Source organism: Perna viridis, chromosome 15 (assembly GCF_037379345.1).
Source record: "Perna viridis isolate PV_CMFRI_1.1 ecotype Kerala chromosome 15, ASM3737934v1, whole genome shotgun sequence".
Lineage (NCBI taxonomy): Eukaryota > Metazoa > Mollusca > Bivalvia > Mytilida > Mytilidae > Perna > Perna viridis.
The window spans coordinates 16,933,545-16,952,529 of record NC_142459.1 but is presented as its reverse complement, the minus strand read 5'-3'; the positions used below and the strand labels follow the sequence as shown (position 1 = coordinate 16,952,529).

At 38.5% G+C, this 18,985-nt stretch overlaps 1 long non-coding RNA gene across 1 annotated transcript; it reads left to right on the top strand.

The window, feature by feature from the left end:
* The first annotated feature begins 11,662 nt into the window (after nucleotides 1-11,662).
* Nucleotides 11,663-16,605, top strand: LOC148597192 (uncharacterized). The gene is made up of 2 exons (XR_015919130.1): nucleotides 11,663-11,784; nucleotides 15,954-16,605. It is a non-coding gene; the product is annotated as an uncharacterized LOC148597192 (long non-coding RNA).
* Nucleotides 16,606-18,985: the final 2,380 nt, after the last annotated feature.

The following is an 18,985-nucleotide window of genomic DNA, read 5'->3' as shown; positions in this document are numbered from 1 at the left end:
CCAAACAAAAAGAAATATGAAAAACGCTTGGAACGGTGCACGAAAATAACCCTTTATCATCCACTTTTAAATGCGAATCCAGAATATCTGTCAAATCGAAAAAATTCACTCATCATGATAGTTTTCAATAATTTTTGGTGCATAATGTACATTATGTGAATAATGATTGATATTAAAATCTATGGACAGTTTCAAGATTAAATTTGCCAGGTTCAGTTGTTTTGTATTATGTATGTGTCTCTTGCCTGGCTAAAAAATGCAAACAATTTTTTTATTGCAAAAATTAAACACAATTTTGTCTTAGTGGCTAGCATTATTTGTTTTAGTCAAAATAAAATTTTACTAGTCCCGTTCTGCATGTTCCTTATTATAATGTCGGTTTAAATTGACCTTGACCATGGGATAGTCCATATCAAAATTAAAGTTTGTTTTTGAGATAAAGATATGTCTCCCCCGTCCAAAATCACACAAACCATATTGTTTAATATGTAATTTTATTAATATAAAAACTGTTTTTTAACAAACATTCTCCTTTTCTTGCTTCTCACACTGTAGGAATGGTCTGTGTGTTTGTTTCGAGAAGGTTTCTGTTCTTTTTCACTTTTCAGTAGCATGTTTTTCTCGTACGCAATAATTTCACTTAATTTTTCATACAGTTTGTACAGTTTTTCACTGCTATATTTCTTGTATTCCATTGTTTGCTTATGCTGCTTTTGTAAAATGTCTAATTTTTGCCTACTTTTCAGAGCCGGGTAAGCTGTACTCCCAACTGGAATGTCACAGTGTAAGGCACTGCACAACCCAAGGATGGATTCACCTGGACCAAGATTTACATTATGGATGGCTGAGTGTGCCCTTCCAGAATAGTTCTTTTTTTTACGTTACATTTGAAGGTAAGGAACGCCTTATGCTACAATTCACACCCTCGACAAAGTTAGTGTTCATATTAAGCCTGGTCGTCTCAAGTGCTTTTGGTCCGAGGCACTTATTCACTGCAATACGAATAAAATCCATGTTTTCATGGGTGTCATGATTTTGAATGTCTTTGGAAGTAGACTTCTCCTCTTGAGCCACTCACTCTTGCCACATACAAAAGAATGTTTCTTGCATAAGTCACGTTTTCCCATGTAGCACCGGATAACTGCATCAACTGTATGAGAGATCTTTGATTTAACTCTTTTGAAACGGAATTGCTTAGTACATACAGCAAGTTCAGAATTGCACCTTTCAGTTAAATCTGATTAGCTGGTTGGAACGGTGTGCGTCCAACACCTGAGTAGGGTCTGTTTCTGTACATGCCATCCATTTGAACACTAATACATTGTGGATTTGTCTTTCCTCGGAGGCGGTTTATTTCAACTAATTATTCCCTTCTTCTTTTCATGTCTTTTTTTTTACAACTTGTACAATGTTTTTATATACTATATTGCCCCGTGCAGGTCCGGTTGTCAAAAGAATAGGCATGCAGCAGCGCTAAGATTGTTGTAAAAGGCGACTAATTAGTGCTCAGAACCCTAGCCGGGGGCAAGGGCGCTCTGCCCACAGAGGGGGGGAATGGGGTACCCCTGGCGTGTTACATGCTGGGGTTGTCAGGCTCTAATACGGAAAACCTGACGGCAAACCATAGTGGTGCACCTTGTTGGGGAAGATGCCACGTTCCTCGCACGTTAAAGAACACTGCTGGGGTATTCGATAGGAGTAGGAACCTTTGCGCTCCGCCACAGGAGGCTAAATTGCCCGACCTTACCCATCCCCCCTTTTTCCAGTGGCAATCAAAATTTGTCGACCCTATTATCCTTGTGATCCATCCTTTTTTTTCCATTTCATGTTCATTGTCTGAATGTAGCTGAAATATTGCTGCTCGGACGTTAAACCCCAACAAACAAACAAACATCAAAAGTGTGAAAAACTTAAGCTATATTTGTACATGTACATGTATTTACAAAATAATATCAAAAATGTAATAGGGGTGGGCAAATTTGAGTACCCTTAGGTTAAGGTTGGGGGGAGGGCTGGCAAATTTTGGAAATAAATATTCTAATCTTGAAAACTGAAAAAAAATATCTAGCCATTATAACCCACATACAGTAAATAGATTTTGCCAATGGCATGCATGCACAAAAAATTAGAAATGCCATTCTACAATCATGTTCCAGAAACAAATAAAATTCTTAGAACGAGATGCATGGGAAGAGTATTGCCAAACAAAAAGAAATATGAAAAACGCTTGGAACGGTGCACGAAAATAACCCTTTATCATCCACTTTTAAATGCGAATCCAGAATATCTGTCAAATCGAAAAAATTCACTCATCATGATAGTTTTCAATAATTTTTGGTGCATAATGTACATTATGTGAATAATGATTGATATTAAAATCTATGGACAGTTTCAAGATTAAATTTGCCAGGTTCAGTTGTTTTGTATTATGTATGTGTCTCTTGCCTGGCTAAAAAATGCAAACAATTTTTTTATTGCAAAAATTAAACACAATTTTGTCTTAGTGGCTAGCATTATTTGTTTTAGTCAAAATAAAATTTTACTAGTCCCGTTCTGCATGTTCCTTATTATAATGTCGGTTTAAATTGACCTTGACCATGGGATAGTCCATATCAAAATTAAAGTTTGTTTTTGAGATAAAGATATGTCTCCCCCGTCCAAAATCACACAAACCATATTGTTTAATATGTAATTTTATTAATATAAAAACTGTTTTTTAACAAACATTCTCCTTTTCTTGCTTCTCACACTGTAGGAATGGTCTGTGTGTTTGTTTCGAGAAGGTTTCTGTTCTTTTTCACTTTTCAGTAGCATGTTTTTCTCGTACGCAATAATTTCACTTAATTTTTCATACAGTTTGTACAGTTTTTCACTGCTATATTTCTTGTATTCCATTGTTTGCTTATGCTGCTTTTGTAAAATGTCTAATTTTTGCCTACTTTTCAGAGCCGGGTAAGCTGTACTCCCAACTGGAATGTCACAGTGTAAGGCACTGCACAACTCAAGGATGGATTCACCTGGACCAAGATTTACATTATGGATGGCTGAGTGTGCCCTTCCAGAATAGTTCTTTTTTTACGTTACATTTGAAGGTAAGGAACGCCTTATGCTACAATTCACACCCTCGACAAAGTTAGTGTTCATATTAAGCCTGGTCGTCTCAAGTGCTTTTGGTCCGAGGCACTTATTCACTGCAATACGAATAAAATCCATGTTTTCATGGGTGTCATGATTTTGAATGTCTTTGGAAGTAGACTTCTCCTCTTGAGCCACTCACTCTTGCCACATACAAAAGAATGTTTCTTGCATAAGTCACGTTTTCCCATGTAGCACCGGATAACTGCATCAACTGTATGAGAGATCTTTGATTTAACTCTTTTGAAACGGAATTGCTTAGTACATACAGCAAGTTCAGAATTGCACCTTTCAGTTAAATCTGATTAGCTGGTTGGAACGGTGTGCGTCCAACACCTGAGTAGGGTCTGTTTCTGTACATGCCATCCATTTGAACACTAATACATTGTGGATTTGTCTTTCCTCGGAGGCGGTTTATTTCAACTAATTATTCCCTTCTTCTTTTCATGTCTTTTTTTTTACAACTTGTACAATGTTTTTATATACTATATTGCCCCGTGCAGGTCCGGTTGTCAAAAGAATAGGCCTGCAGCAGCGCTAAGATTGTTGTAAAAGGCGACTAATTAGTGCTCTGAACCCTAGCCGGGGGCAAGGGCGCTCTGCCCACAGAGGGGGTGGAATGGGGTACCCCTGGCGTGTTACATGCTGGGGTTGTCAGGCTCTAATACGGAAAACCTGACGGCAAACCATAGTGGTGCACTTTGTTGGGGAAGATGCCACGTTCCTCGCACGTTAAAGAACACTGCTGGGGTATTCGATAGGAGTAGGAACCTTTGCGCTCCGCCACAGGAGGCTAAATTGCCCGACCTTACCCATCCCCCCTTTTTCCAGTGGCAATCAAAATTTGTCGACCCTATTATCCTTGTGATCGATCCTTTTTTTTTCCATTTCATGTTCATTGTCTGAATATAGCTGAAATATTGCTGCTCGGACGTTAAACCCCAACAAACAAAAACAAATTTTATAAATTTGAAATGTTGACTCTGTTAATTTAGCTTTGATAAGTGTCGGTGTGCTGTGATGCAGGTTTATTTTATACCCTTGTTTTGCAGTACAATTTGATGGGAAAAGTTCAGTCTTTGCACTATTTACAGGATAAACAACAGGTGTCCCCTCCAAACATAATATTCTTCAAAGATGCCATTTGATGATCTTCTGGCTCTTCTATAGTTATTATGATGACAAGCAAAATTTGTTGCTGTCATTCTGGTACCTCCTATCACCAACAATTAAAAATTACATGATCGAGTTAAAAAGTACATCTTCATTTCACTGAATTTAGAAAGTTTTAAGGAAAATTTCCAACTTTTTGCCATTTTTTTGGTATTTTTACTATTAGAAGGATAGATTCTACCCTTAATGAATTTAGATTTCAACTTGTACATGCATAAAAGGAGTATTGCTTAAAGTATTGGAAAACATAAGTCATAATAATTTCTAATATATTTTATTGAGAAATTTTTCCATTTTTAATTTTTTTATTTTTGCTTTCTGTGGAAATTGTTCAGCACTGGCCGCAAACTCGCACTCCAACCTAAAAAGGGAAAATCTCGACAAAACTTTAACGGATTTTCACCTAACTTGGTTTCTGTACTTGTAATAAGATGTGCTTTATAAATGCGACCTTGAGTACTGATTCTTAACCGCGTCATGTTTTCTATAGGATACAAATGCGCAATTATTTGTTTACATTGTACCGGGAACTTTTTTTACCCCAACATGGTACCTGATTGGTTGGATATGGCTTGAAATTTATTTTCATTTCAAAACTTACCCATTTATGATTGATTTTATTTTGGTAATAATTAATAAAATGTTATAGGGTTGAAATGATTTCTCATAAATGAAATCTAGGTGCTCCTTTTTTTCCAGTGTATTATGTTCTGAATTTTCAAGACTGCATAACAACTGAAATTTAGGTCAACTTTTGCCGCATGACCATATACTTGTTTTTGTGCAAATAAAAAGTATGCTTTTCTAGTTTCAGGAACTGAAACCCATTTTCTACTAATTTGTGTGGTTTTCTTGAAATTAATTTTCAAAGTACTTAGGTACTCTATGGAAAATGCATTACTAATAATTGCGCTCTTGTATCCTATAAGCCCCGTGCAGGTCCGGGTGTTAAAAGAATAGGCCTGCAGCAGCGCTAAGCTTGTCGTAAAAGGCGACTAAATAGTGCTCAGAAACCTAGCCGGGGGCTAGGCGCTCTGCCCACAGAGCAACTGGGATGTGTGCCCCAGGTGGTGGAATGGGGTACCCCTGGCGTGTTACATCCTGGGTTTGTCAGGCTATAATACGGAAAACCTGACCGCAAACCATAGTGGTGCGCCGTGTTGGGAAAGATGCCACGTTCCTCGCACGTTAAAGAACCCTGCTGTGGTATTCGATAGGAGTAGGAACCTTTGCGCTCCGCCACAGGAGGCTAAATTGCCCGACCTTACCCATCCCCCTTTTTCCAGTGGCAATCAGAATTTGTCGACCCTATTATCCTTGTGACCCATCCTTTTTTTTCATTTCATGTTCATTTTATCATCCATTTCATGTTCATTGTCTGAATATAGCTGAAATATTGCTGCTCGGACGTTAAACCCCAACAAACAAACATTGTATCCTATAAAGAACTGTTTACAATCTGCCATTTCCCCGTGCAGGTCCGGGTGTTAAAAGGCGAGTAAATAGTGCTCAGAAACCTAGCCGGGGTCTAGGCGCTCTGCCCGCAGAGAAACTGGGATGTGTGCCCGCGGTGGTGGAATGGGGTACCCCTGGCGTGTTACATGCTGGGGTTGTCATGCTATAATTCGGAAAACCTGACCGCAAACCATAGTGGTGCACCGTGTTGGGAAAGATGCCACGTTCCTCGCACGTCAAAGAACCCTGCTGTGGTATTCGATAGGAGTAGGAACCTTTGCGCTCCGCCACAGGAGGCTAAATTGCCCGACCTTACCCATTCCCCCTTTTTCCAGTGGCAATCAGAATTTGTCGACCCTATTATCCTTGTGTCCCATCCTTTTGTTTTCATTTCATGTTCATTTTATCATCCATTTCATGTTCATCGTCTGAATATAGCTGAAATATTGCTGTTCGGACGTTAAACCCCAACAAACATCAAAAGTGTGAAAAACTTAAGCTATATTTGTACATGTACATGTATTTACAAAATAATATCAAAAATGTAATAGGGGTGGGCAAATTTGAGTACCCTTAGGTTAAGGTTGGGGGGAGGGCTGGCAAATTTTGGAAATAAATATTCTAATCTTGAAAACTGAAAAAAATATCTAGCCATTATAACCCACATACAGTAAATAGATTTTGCCAATGGCATGCATGCACAAAAAATTAGAAATGCCATTCTACAATCATGTTCCAGAAACAAATAAAATTCTTAGAACGAGATGCATGGGAAGAGTATTGCCAAACAAAAAGAAATATGAAAAACGCTTGGAACGGTGCACGAAAATAACCCTTTATCATCCACTTTTAAATGCGAATCCAGAATATCTGTCAAATCGAAAAAATTCACTCATCATGATAGTTTTCAATAATTTTTGGTGCATAATGTACATTATGTGAATAATGATTGATATTAAAATCTATGGACAGTTTCAAGATTAAATTTGCCAGGTTCAGTTGTTTTGTATTATGTATGTGTCTCTTGCCTGGCTAAAAAATGCAAACAATTTTTTTATTGCAAAAATTAAACACAATTTTGTCTTAGTGGCTAGCATTATTTGTTTTAGTCAAAATAAAATTTTACTAGTCCCGTTCTGCATGTTCCTTATTATAATTTCGGTTTAAATTGACCTTGACCATGGGATAGTCCATATCAAAATTAAAGTTTGTTTTTGAGATAAAGATATGTCTCCCCCGTCCAAAATCACACAAACCATATTGTTTAATATGTAATTTTATTAATATAAAAACTATTTTTTAACAAACATTCTCCTTTTCTTGCTTCTCACACTGTAGGAATGGTCTGTGTGTTTGTTTCGAGAAGGTTTCTGTTCTTTTTCACTTTTCAGTAGCATGTTTTTCTCGTACGCAATAATTTCACTTAATTTTTCATACAGTTTGTACAGTTTTTCACTGCTATATTTCTTGTATTTCATTGTTTGCTTATGCTGCTTTTGTAAAATGTCTAATTTTTGCCTACTTTTCAGAGCCGGGTAAGCTGTACTCCCAATTGGAATGTCACAGTGTAAGGCACTGCACAACCCAAGGATGGATTCACCTGGACCAAGATTTACATTATGGATGGCTGAGTGTGCCCTTCCAGAATAGTTCTTTTTTTACGTTACATTTGAAGGTAAGGAACGCCTTATGCTACAATTCACACCCTCGACAAAGTTAGTGTTCATATTAAGCCTGGTCGTCTCAAGTGCTTTTGGTCCGAGGCACTTATTCACTGCAATACGAATAAAATCCATGTTTTCATGGGTGTCATGATTTTGAATGTCTTTGGAAGTAGACTTCTCCTCTTGAGCCACTCACTCTTGCCACATACAAAAGAATGTTTCTTGCATAAGTCACGTTTTCCCATGTAGCACCGGATAACTGCATCAACTGTATGAGAGATCTTTGATTTAACTCTTTTGAAACGGAATTGCTTAGTACATACAGCAAGTTCAGAATTGCACCTTTCAGTTAAATCTGATTAGCTGGTTGGAACGGTGTGCGTCCAACACCTGAGTAGGGTCTGTTTCTGTACATGCCATCCATTTGAACACTAATACATTGTGGATTTGTCTTTCCTCGGAGGCGGTTTATTTCAACTAATTATTCCCTTCTTCTTTTCATGTCTTTTTTTTTACAACTTGTACAATGTTTTTATATACTATATTGCCCCGTGCAGGTCCGGTTGTCAAAAGAATAGGCATGCAGCAGCGCTAAGATTGTTGTAAAAGGCGACTAATTAGTGCTCAGAACCCTAGCCGGGGGCAAGGGCGCTCTGCCCACAGAGGGGGTGGAATGGGGTACCCCTGGCGTGTTACATGCTGGGGTTGTCAGGCTCTAATACGGAAAACCTGACGGCAAACCATAGTGGTGCACCTTGTTGGAGAAGATGCCACGTTCCTCGCACGTTAAAGAACACTGCTGGGGTATTCGATAGGAGTAGGAACCTTTGCGCTCCGCCACAGGAGGCTAAATTGCCCGACCTTACCCATCCCCCCTTTTTCCAGTGGCAATCAAAATTTGTCGACCCTATTATCCTTGTGATCCATCCTTTTTTTTCCATTTCATGTTCATTGTCTGAATATAGCTGAAATATTGCTGCTCGGACGTTAAACCCCAACAAACAAAAACAAATTTTATAAATTTGAAATGTTGACTCTGTTAATTTAGCTTTGATAAGTGTCGGTGTGCTGTGATGCAGGTTTATTTTATACCCTTGTTTTGCAGTACAATTTGATGGGAAAAGTTCAGTCTTTGCACTATTTACAGGATAAACAACAGGTGTCCCCTCCAAACATAATATTCTTCAAAGATGCCATTTGATGATCTTCTGGCTCTTCTATAGTTATTATGATGACAAGCAAAATTTGTTGCTGTCATTCTGGTACCTCCTATCACCAACAATTAAAAATTACATGATCGAGTTAAAAAGTACATCTTCATTTCACTGAATTTAGAAAGTTTTAAGGAAAATTTCCAACTTTTTGCCATTTTTTTGGTATTTTTACTATTAGAAGGATAGATTCTACCCTTAATGAATTTAGATTTCAACTTGTACATGCATAAAAGGAGTATTGCTTAAAGTATTGGAAAACATAAGTCATAATAATTTCTAATATATTTTATTGAGAAATTTTTCCATTTTTAATTTTTTTATTTTTGCTTTCTGTGGAAATTGTTCAGCACTGGCCGCAAACTCGCACTCCAACCTAAAAAGGGAAAATCTCGACAAAACTTTAACGGATTTTCACCTAACTTGGTTTCTGTACTTGTAATAAGATGTGCTTTATAAATGCGACCTTGAGTACTGATTCTTAACCGCGTCATGTTTTCTATAGGATACAAATGCGCAATTATTTGTTTACATTGTACCGGGAACTTTTTTTACCCCAACATGGTACCTGATTGGTTGGATATGGCTTGAAATTTATTTTCATTTCAAAACTTACCCATTTATGATTGATTTTATTTTGGTAATAATTAATAAAATGTTATAGGGTTGAAATGATTTCTCATAAATGAAATCTAGGTGCTCCTTTTTTTCCAGTGTATTATGTTCTGAATTTTCAAGACTGCATAACAACTGAAATTTAGGTCAACTTTTGCCGCATGACCATATACTTGTTTTTGTGCAAATAAAAAGTATGCTTTTCTAGTTTCAGGAACTGAAACCCATTTTCTACTAATTTGTGTGGTTTTCTTGAAATTAATTTTCAAAGTACTTAGGTACTCTATGGAAAATGCATTACTAATAATTGCGCTCTTGTATCCTATAAGCCCCGTGCAGGTCCGGGTGTTAAAAGAATAGGCCTGCAGCAGCGCTAAGCTTGTCGTAAAAGGCGACTAAATAGTGCTCAGAAACCTAGCCGGGGGCTAGGCGCTCTGCCCACAGAGCAACTGGGATGTGTGCCCCAGGTGGTGGAATGGGGTACCCCTGGCGTGTTACATCCTGGGTTTGTCAGGCTATAATACGGAAAACCTGACCGCAAACCATAGTGGTGCGCCGTGTTGGGAAAGATGCCACGTTCCTCGCACGTTAAAGAACCCTGCTGTGGTATTCGATAGGAGTAGGAACCTTTGCGCTCCGCCACAGGAGGCTAAATTGCCCGACCTTACCCATCCCCCTTTTTCCAGTGGCAATCAGAATTTGTCGACCCTATTATCCTTGTGACCCATCCTTTTTTTTCATTTCATGTTCATTTTATCATCCATTTCATGTTCATTGTCTGAATATAGCTGAAATATTGCTGCTCGGACGTTAAACCCCAACAAACAAACATTGTATCCTATAAAGAACTGTTTACAATCTGCCATTTCCCCGTGCAGGTCCGGGTGTTAAAAGGCGAGTAAATAGTGCTCAGAAACCTAGCCGGGGTCTAGGCGCTCTGCCCGCAGAGAAACTGGTATGTGTGCCCGCGGTGGTGGAATGGGGTACCCCTGGCGTGTTACATGCTGGGGTTGTCATGCTATAATTCGGAAAACCTGACCGCAAACCATAGTGGTGCACCGTGTTGGGAAAGATGCCACGTTCCTCGCACGTCAAAGAACCCTGCTGTGGTATTCGATAGGAGTAGGAACCTTTGCGCTCCGCCACAGGAGGCTAAATTGCCCGACCTTACCCATTCCCCCTTTTTCCAGTGGCAATCAGAATTTGTCGACCCTATTATCCTTGTGTCCCATCCTTTTGTTTTCATTTCATGTTCATTTTATCATCCATTTCATGTTCATCGTCTGAATATAGCTGAAATATTGCTGTTCGGACGTTAAACCCCAACAAACATCAAAAGTGTGAAAAACTTAAGCTATATTTGTACATGTACATGTATTTACAAAATAATATCAAAAATGTAATAGGGGTGGGCAAATTTGAGTACCCTTAGGTTAAGGTTGGGGGGAGGGCTGGCAAATTTTGGAAATAAATATTCTAATCTTGAAAACTGAAAAAAAATATCTAGCCATTATAACCCACATACAGTAAATAGATTTTGCCAATGGCATGCATGCACAAAAAATTAGAAATGCCATTCTACAATCATGTTCCAGAAACAAATAAAATTCTTAGAACGAGATGCATGGGAAGAGTATTGCCAAACAAAAAGAAATATGAAAAACGCTTGGAACGGTGCACGAAAATAACCCTTTATCATCCACTTTTAAATGCGAATCCAGAATATCTGTCAAATCGAAAAAATTCACTCATCATGATAGTTTTCAATAATTTTTGGTGCATAATGTACATTATGTGAATAATGATTGATATTAAAATCTATGGACAGTTTCAAGATTAAATTTGCCAGGTTCAGTTGTTTTGTATTATGTATGTGTCTCTTGCCTGGCTAAAAAATGCAAACAATTTTTTTATTGCAAAAATTAAACACAATTTTGTCTTAGTGGCTAGCATTATTTGTTTTAGTCAAAATAAAATTTTACTAGTCCCGTTCTGCATGTTCCTTATTATAATTTCGGTTTAAATTGACCTTGACCATGGGATAGTCCATATCAAAATTAAAGTTTGTTTTTGAGATAAAGATATGTCTCCCCCGTCCAAAATCACACAAACCATATTGTTTAATATGTAATTTTATTAATATAAAAACTATTTTTTAACAAACATTCTCCTTTTCTTGCTTCTCACACTGTAGGAATGGTCTGTGTGTTTGTTTCGAGAAGGTTTCTGTTCTTTTTCACTTTTCAGTAGCATGTTTTTCTCGTACGCAATAATTTCACTTAATTTTTCATACAGTTTGTACAGTTTTTCACTGCTATATTTCTTGTATTTCATTGTTTGCTTATGCTGCTTTTGTAAAATGTCTAATTTTTGCCTACTTTTCAGAGCCGGGTAAGCTGTACTCCCAATTGGAATGTCACAGTGTAAGGCACTGCACAACCCAAGGATGGATTCACCTGGACCAAGATTTACATTATGGATGGCTGAGTGTGCCCTTCCAGAATAGTTCTTTTTTTACGTTACATTTGAAGGTAAGGAACGCCTTATGCTACAATTCACACCCTCGACAAAGTTAGTGTTCATATTAAGCCTGGTCGTCTCAAGTGCTTTTGGTCCGAGGCACTTATTCACTGCAATACGAATAAAATCCATGTTTTCATGGGTGTCATGATTTTGAATGTCTTTGGAAGTAGACTTCTCCTCTTGAGCCACTCACTCTTGCCACATACAAAAGAATGTTTCTTGCATAAGTCACGTTTTCCCATGTAGCACCGGATAACTGCATCAACTGTATGAGAGATCTTTGATTTAACTCTTTTGAAACGGAATTGCTTAGTACATACAGCAAGTTCAGAATTGCACCTTTCAGTTAAATCTGATTAGCTGGTTGGAACGGTGTGCGTCCAACACCTGAGTAGGGTCTGTTTCTGTACATGCCATCCATTTGAACACTAATACATTGTGGATTTGTCTTTCCTCGGAGGCGGTTTATTTCAACTAATTATTCCCTTCTTCTTTTCATGTCTTTTTTTTACAACTTGTACAATGTTTTTATATACTATATTGCCCCGTGCAGGTCCGGTTGTCAAAAGAATAGGCCTGCAGCAGCGCTAAGATTGTTGTAAAAGGCGACTAATTAGTGCTCTGAACCCTAGCCGGGGGCAAGGGCGCTCTGCCCACAGAGGGGGTGGAATGGGGTACCCCTGGCGTGTTACATGCTGGGGTTGTCAGGCTATAATACGGAAAACCTGACGGCAAACCATAGTGGTGCACCTTGTTGGGGAAGATGCCACGTTCCTCGCACGTTAAAGAACACTGCTGGGGTATTCGATAGGAGTAGAAACCTTTGCGCTCCGCCACAGGAGGCTAAATTGCCCGACCTTACCCATCCCCCCTTTTTCCAGTGGCAATCAAAATTTGTCGACCCTATTATCCTTGTGATCCATCCTTTTTTTTCCATTTCATGTTCATTGTCTGAATGTAGCTGAAATATTGCTGCTCGGACGTTAAACCCCAACAAACAAAAACAAATTTTATAAATTTGAAATGTTGACTGTTAATTTAGCTTTGATAAGTGTCGGTGTGCTGTGATGCAGGTTTATTTTATACCCTTGTTTTGCAGTACAATTTGATGGGAAAAGTTCAGTCTTTGCACTATTTACAGGATAAACAACAGGTGTCCCCTCCAAACATAATATTCTTCAAAGATGCCATTTGATGATCTTCTGGCTCTTCTATAGTTATTATGATGACAAGCAAAATTTGTTGCTGTCATTCTGGTACCTCCTATCACCAACAATTAAAAATTACATGATCGAGTTAAAAAGTACATCTTCATTTCACTGAATTTAGAAAGTTTTAAGGAAAATTTCCAACTTTTTGCCATTTTTTTGGTATTTTTACTATTAGAAGGATAGATTCTACCCTTAATGAATTTAGATTTCAACTTGTACATGCATAAAAGGAGTATTGCTTAAAGTATTGGAAAACATAAGTCATAATAATTTCTAATATATTTTATTGAGAAATTTTTCCATTTTTAATTTTTTTATTTTTGCTTTCTGTGGAAATTGTTCAGCACTGGCCGCAAACTCGCACTCCAACCTAAAAAGGGAAAATCTCGACAAAACTTTAACGGATTTTCACCTAACTTGGTTTCTGTACTTGTAATAAGATGTGCTTTATAAATGCGACCTTGAGTACTGATTCTTAACCGCGTCATGTTTTCTATAGGATACAAATGCGCAATTATTTGTTTACATTGTACCGGGAACTTTTTACCCCAACATGGTACCTGATTGGTTGGATATGGCTTGAAATTTATTTTCATTTCAAAACTTACCCATTTATGATTGATTTTATTTTGGTAATAATTAATAAAATGTTATAGGGTTGAAATGATTTCTCATAAATGAAATCTAGGTGCTCCTTTTTTTCCAGTGTATTATGTTCTGAATTTTCAAGACTGCATAACAACTGAAATTTAGGTCAACTTTTGCCGCATGACCATATACTTGTTTTTGTGCAAGTAAAAAGTATGCTTTTCTAGTTTCAGGAACTGAAACCCATTTTCTACTAATTTGTGTGGTTTTCTTGAAATTAATTTTCAAAGTACTTAGGTACTCCATGGAAAATGCATTACTAATAATTGCGCTCTTGTATCCTATAAGCCCCGTGCAGGTCCGGGTGTTAAAAGAATAGGCCTGCAGCAGCGCTAAGCTTGTCGTAAAAGGCGACTAAATAGTGCTCAGAAACCTAGCCGGGGGCTAGGCGCTCTGCCCACAGAGCAACTGGGATGTGTGCCCCAGGTGGTGGAATGGGGTACCCCTGGCGTGTTACATCCTGGGTTTGTCAGGCTATAATACGGAAAACCTGACCGCAAACCATAGTGGTGCGCCGTGTTGGGAAAGATGCCACGTTCCTCGCACGTTAAAGAACCCTGCTGTGGTATTCGATAGGAGTAGGAACCTTTGCGCTCCGCCACAGGAGGCTAAATTGCCCGACCTTACCCATCCCCCTTTTTCCAGTGGCAATCAGAATTTGTCGACCCTATTATCCTTGTGACCCATCCTTTTTTTTCATTTCATGTTCATTGTCTGAATATAGCTGAAATATTGCTGCTCGGACGTTAAACCCCAACAAACATTGTATCCTATAAAGAACTGTTTACAATCTGCCATTTCCCCGTGCAGGTCCGGGTGTTAAAAGGCGAGTAAATAGTGCTCAGAAACCTAGCCGGGGTCTAGGCGCTCTGCCCGCAGAGAAACTGGGATGTGTGCCCGCGGTGGTGGAATGGGGTACCCCTGGCGTGTTACATGCTGGGGTTGTCATGCTATAATTCGGAAAACCTGACCGCAAACCATAGTGGTGCACCGTGTTGGGAAAGATGCCACGTTCCTCGCACGTCAAAGAACCCTGCTGTGGTATTCGATAGGAGTAGAAACCTTTGCGCTCCGCCACAGGAGGCTAAATTGCCCGACCTTACACATTCCCCCTTTTTCCAGTGGCAATCAGAATTTGTCGACCCTATTATCCTTGTGTCCCATCCTTTTGTTTTCATTTCATGTTCATTTTATCATCCAGTTCATGTTCATCGTCTGAATATAGCTGAAATATTGCTGTTCGGACGTTAAACCCCAACAAACATCAAAAGTGTGAAAAACTTAAGCTATATTTGTACATGTACATGTATTTACAAAATAATATCAAAAATGTAATAGGGGTGGGCAAATTTGAGTACCCTTAGGTTAAGGTTGGGGGGAGGGCTGGCAAATTTTGGAAATAAATATTCTAATCTTGAAAACTGAAAAAAAAATATCTAGCCATTATAACCCACATACAGTAAATAGATTTTGCCAATGGCATGCATGCACAAAAAATTAGAAATGCCATTCTACAATCATGTTCCAGAAACAAATAAAATTCTTAGAACGAGATGCATGGGAAGAGTATTGCCAAACAAAAAGAAATATGAAAAACGCTTGGAACGGTGCACGAAAATAACCCTTTATCATCCACTTTTAAATGCGAATCCAGAATATCTGTCAAATCGAAAAATTTCACTCATCATGATAGTTTTCAATAATTTTTGGTGCATAATGTACATTATGTGAATAATGATTGATATTAAAATCTATGGACAGTTTCAAGATTAAATTTGCCAGGTTCAGTTGTTTTGTATTATGTATGTGTCTCTTGCCTGGCTAAAAAATGCAAACAATTTTTTTATTGCAAAAATTAAACACAATTTTGTCTTAGTGGCTAGCATTATTTGTTTTAGTCAAAATAAAATTTTACTAGTCCCGTTCTGCATGTTCCTTATTATAATGTCGGTTTAAATTGACCTTGACCATGGGATAGTCCATATCAAAATTAAAGTTTGTTTTTGAGATAAAGATATGTCTCCCCCGTCCAAAATCACACAAACCATATTGTTTAATATGTAATTTTATTAATATAAAAACTATTTTTTAACAAACATTCTCCTTTTCTTGCTTCTCACACTGTAGGAATGGTCTGTGTGTTTGTTTCGAGAAGGTTTCTGTTCTTTTTCACTTTTCAGTGGCATGTTTTTCTCGTACGCAATAATTTCACTTAATTTTTCATACAGTTTGTACAGTTTTTCACTGCTATATTTCTTGTATTCCATTGTTTGCTTATGCTGCTTTTGTAAAATGTCTAATTTTTGCCTACTTTTCAGAGCCGGGTAAGCTGTACTCCCAACTGGAATGTCACAGTGTAAGGCACTGCACAACTCAAGGATGGATTCACCTGGACCAAGATTACATTATGGATGGCTGAGTGTGCCCTTCCAGAATAGTTCTTTTTTTACGTTACATTTGAAGGTAAGGAACGCCTTATGCTACAATTCACACCCTCGACAAAGTTAGTGTTCATATTAAGCCTGGTCGTCTCAAGTGCTTTTGGTCCGAGGCACTTATTCACTGCAATACGAATAAAATCCATGTTTTCATGGGTGTCATGATTTTGAATGTCTTTGGAAGTAGACTTCTCCTCTTGAGCCACTCACTCTTGCCACATACAAAAGAATGTTTCTTGCATAAGTCACGTTTTCCCATGTAGCACCGGATAACTGCATCAACTGTATGAGAGATCTTTGATTTAACTCTTTTGAAACGGAATTGCTTAGTACATACAGCAAGTTCAGAATTGCACCTTTCAGTTAAATCTGATTAGCTGGTTGGAACGGTGTGCGTCCAACACCTGAGTAGGGTCTGTTTCTGTACATGCCATCCATTTGAACACTAATACATTGTGGATTTGTCTTTCCTCGGAGGCGGTTTATTTCAACTAATTATTCCCTTCTTCTTTTCATGTCTTTTTTTTTACAACTTGTACAATGTTTTTATATACTATATTGCCCCGTGCAGGTCCGGTTGTCAAAAGAATAGGCATGCAGCAGCGCTAAGATTGTTGTAAAAGGCGACTAATTAGTGCTCAGAACCCTAGCCGGGGGCAAGGGCGCTCTGCCCACAAAGGGGGTGGAATGGGGTACCCCTGGCGTGTTACATGCTGGGGTTGTCAGGCTCTAATACGGAAAATCTGACGGCAAACCATAGTGGTGCACCTTGTTGGAGAAGATGCCACGTTCCTCGCACGTTAAAGAACACTGCTGGGGTATTCGATAGGAGTAGGAACCTTTGCGCTCCGCCACAGGAGGCTAAATTGCCCGACCTTACCCATCCCCCCTTTTTCCAGTGGCAATCAAAATTTGTCGACCCTATTATCCTTGTGATCCATCCTTTTTTTTCCATTTCATGTTCATTGTCTGAATGTAGCTGAAATATTGCTGCTCGGACGTTAAACCCCAACAAACAAAAACAAATTTTATAAATTTGAAATGTTGACTGTTAATTTAGCTTTGATAAGTGTCGGTGTGCTGTGATGCAGGTTTATTTTATACCCTTGTTTTGCAGTACAATTTGATGGGAAAAGTTCAGTCTTTGCACTATTTACAGGATAAACAACAGGTGTCCCCTCCAAACATAATATTCTTCAAAGATGCCATTTGATGATCTTCTGGCTCTTCTATAGTTATTATGATGACAAGCAAAATTTGTTGCTGTCATTCTGGTACCTCCTATCACCAACAATTAAAAATTACATGATCGAGTTAAAAAGTACATCTTCATTTCACTGAATTTAGAAAGTTTTAAGGAAAATTTCCAACTTTTTGCCATTTTTTTGGTATTTTTACTATTAGAAGGATAGATTCTACCCTTAATGAATTTAGATTTCAACTTGTACATGCATAAAAGGAGTATTGCTTAAAGTATTGGAAAACATAAGTCATAATAATTTCTAATATATTTTATTGAGAAATTTTTCCATTTTTAATTTTTTTATTTTTGCTTTCTGTGGAAATTGTTCAGCACTGGCCGCAAACTCGCACTCCAACCTAAAAAGGGAAAATCTCGACAAAACTTTAACGGATTTTCACCTAACTTGGTTTCTGTACTTGTAATAAGATGTGCTTTATAAATGCGACCTTGAGTACTGATTCTTAACCGCGTCATGTTTTCTATAGGATACAAATGCGCAATTATTTGTTTACATTGTACCGGGAACTTTTTACCCCAACATGGTACCTGATTGGTTGGATATGGCTTGAAATTTATTTTCATTTCAAAATTTACCCATTTATGATTGATTTTATTTTGGTAATAATTAATAAAATGTTATAGGGTTGAAATGATTTCTCATAAATGAAATCTAGGTGCTCCTTTTTTTCCAGTGTATTATGTTCTGAATTTTCAAGACTGCATAACAACTGAAATTTAGGTCAACTTTTGCCGCATGACCATATACTTGTTTTTGTGCAAGTAAAAAGTATGCTTTTCTAGTTTCAGGAACTGAAACCCATTTTCTACTAATTTGTGTGGTTTTCTTGAAATTAATTTTCAAAGTACTTAGGTACTCCATGGAAAATGCATTACTAATAATTGCGCTCTTGTATCCTATAAGCCCCGTGCAGGTCCGGGTGTTAAAAGAATAGGCCTGCAGCAGCGCTAAGCTTGTCGTAAAAGGCGACTAAATAGTGCTCAGAAACCTAGCCGGGGGCTAGGCGCTCTGCCCACAGAGCAACTGGGATGTGTGCCCCAGGTGGTGGAATGGGGTACCCCTGGCGTGTTACATCCTGGGTTTGTCAGGCTATAATACGGAAAACCTGACCGCAAACCATAGTGGTGCGCCGTGTTGGGAAAGATGCCACGTTCCTCGCACGTTAAAGAACCCTGCTGTGGTATTCGATAGGAGTAGGAACCTTTGCGCTCCGCCACAGGAGGCTAAATTGCCCGACCTTACCCATCCCCCTTTTTCCAGTGGCAATCAGAATTTGTCGACCCTATTATCCTTGTGACCCATCCTTTTTTTTCATTTCATGTTCATTGTCTGAATATAGCTGAAATATTGCTGCTCGGACGTTAAACCCCAACAAACATTGTATCCTATAAAGAACTGTTTACAATCTGCCATTTCCCCGTGCAGGTCCGGGTGTTAAAAGGCGAGTAAATAGTGCTCAGAAACCTAGCCGGGGTCTAGGCGCTCTGCCCGCAGAGAAACTGGGATGTGTGCCCCAGGTGGTGGAATGGGGTACCCCTGGCGTGTTACATGCTGGGGTTGTCATGCTATAATTCGGAAAACCTGACCGCAAACCATAGTGGTGCACCGTGTTGGGAAAGATGCCACGTTCCTCGCACGTCAAAGAACCCT